Here is a 2500-nt window from a genome sequence, read left to right on the forward strand (position 1 = left end):
AGAGAGAGAGAGAGAGAGAGAGAGAGAGAGAGAGAGAGAGAGAGAGTGTCAGTGAAACAAGAAACATTAAGAGGTGAAAGAAAATAAGGAGAAAAAGGAGAAAAAAATGGATGCAGGAGACGGCTAAGAAGAGAAAGGAATAAAAAAAAAAATCAATTAATGGGAAGGAAAAAATCTGAAAAGTTGAGGACAGAATATAGGAGGAAAAACGGAGAAGAAAGAGGGAGAAGAAAAGTGAAAGGAGAAGGACGCGTTAGAGATGAGGGGGAGCAGAAAGCGAACATAAAGTGTTATCATGCAGGACTTAGGAGGACGCCAAGCTTACTTTGCTCGTGCTGGAGGAGTAATTGTCAGGGGCAGAAATAACAGGAAAAAAGATAACCTCTGAAATTAAGGCAACTCGCCACTATTGACCCCGATAGGAGCTGGAGGGAAAGTGAGGGAGGGTAAGGGCGGGTGTGGCCAGGTAAAGGTGCAACACTGACCTTACACACAACACACATTTAATACACCCAGTATACATGTTACATTGTACTGACCCTCAGATGTGATGCAATATTAGGTACAGCAGCCAACACTGACCCTACACCCAATACACACCTAACACACCCAACACACACTTAGTACACCCAGTAAGTACTCACCCCCCGATGCGGTGCACTGCAGGGTCAGCGGGTCACCCTCGATCAGTGACCTCAACACCCCGCCGTGGACAGGACTCCATCCAGTGTCCAGGAGCACCAGGCACGACGGCACGACTGTGGAGGGAAGAGCTTGGTTACTGGTGGCGTGTGGCGGTGTGTGGGCATTGCGGGGGTGGTGTGTGGTGGAGTGAGTGGGTGCAGAGTGCTGCAGACTTTGTGTGGACGTGGTCTGCCATGTGGTGTGTGCAGCATGTGTAAAGGCAGGTGGTGATGGGGATGGTGAATGTGCTGAGTGCTTTTGTGGGAACACCTTACTGTTGTATGATAGACACATTGTTTGTTATACGTAAACACACACACACACACACACACACACACACACACACACACACACACACACATACACACACACAAATCATCGCAGTATGTTTATGAATGCTAACTACTAAAAAATCTCCCAAAAAGGCAAGTAATATGCATAAACAATCTACTGGTGATTTGTGCGTCCGCTGGTGGTCAGGATTGAAAGGAGGAAAATCGGGGGAGCGAGGGCGGCGCTGCCATTTAGGAGTGTACTGTACCAGTGTACTGGCATTACGGTATTTCAGTGTGTCGGGTCAAGTATTGCTATTGGTACAGTTATCTTTGTTGATAATACCAATGCACACACAAACAAACAAACAAACAAACAAACAAACAAACACACACACACACACACACACACACACACACACACACACACACACACACACACACACACACACACACACACACACACACACACACACACACACACACACACGGCCGCGCGCCTCGCTCGGTCCGTGCCACCAGACACCACAACAAGATACGCCTAAAGGTGCCGCGCACAGAGCGGTACAGACTCAGCGCGATTCCCACCATGGTGCGAGAAATCAATCAATAGCATTTCCCTTCTAGATTAGACTTACCTTTTGGATTAATGTTAAGTATTTCCCCACTCCCCTCTACATTTTCTGTTTGTTAACTGCCTGAATAATAAACCGTTTATTATTATTATTATTATTATTATTATTATTATTATTATTATTATTATCATTATTATTATTATCATTATTATTATTATTATTATTATTATTACACACACACACACACACACACACACACACACACACACACACACACACACACGAATGTTTACCAGCGTATTTTTATTTTTATTCCATATTTAGTTGGAATAGTAAAACAATTTGACTGGAGACTTCATAAAAGTTCTATTAACACACACAAAAGCTATGACGAGGACATGTTCAGTGTAAGGCACAGCAACACCCCCAGCAACACCACCAGCAACACCACCAGCAACAGGCAGCAAGTATCAGACAAGGCATTAGTGGCCGAGGCGTGGCAGTCATCACCAGCTTCTAATTGTTCCCGGAAAAACACCAAGACAATCAGGAAATCAACTTAATTCAAGACATACTGAGAACCAGCTCCCTAAACTCCCTTAGTAATAGGCTTCGTGACTCACCGAGGCGGCAAGTTGGACGAACGAATGAGCCCACCCGCGCATCAAGGCCAACCTGATGCAGCCAAAAAGAAGCAAACATTCCAAACAAACACGCCTTCCTGCCGCAGAGCAGCGGCGACCAAACACCTTTAAAGTGGCGCGCACCTCCCTACATGTGAACGGATGAGCGCAGCGGTGCGTGAGGAAACCCGCGGCGAGCAGGACGTCAAGGAAACAACGCAGCCTACGTAGACAACAGATAAATAATAAATACACAAATAAATAAGCAATGCATAAACTCATGAGGCAAAAATTCCCGGATAAAAAAAGTTTTTTTTTTCTGCCAGTTTAGTATCCTTGGCCAGTG

Source organism: Scylla paramamosain, unplaced genomic scaffold (assembly GCF_035594125.1).
Source record: "Scylla paramamosain isolate STU-SP2022 unplaced genomic scaffold, ASM3559412v1 Contig39, whole genome shotgun sequence".
NCBI classification, from domain to species: Eukaryota; Metazoa; Arthropoda; class Malacostraca; order Decapoda; family Portunidae; genus Scylla; species Scylla paramamosain.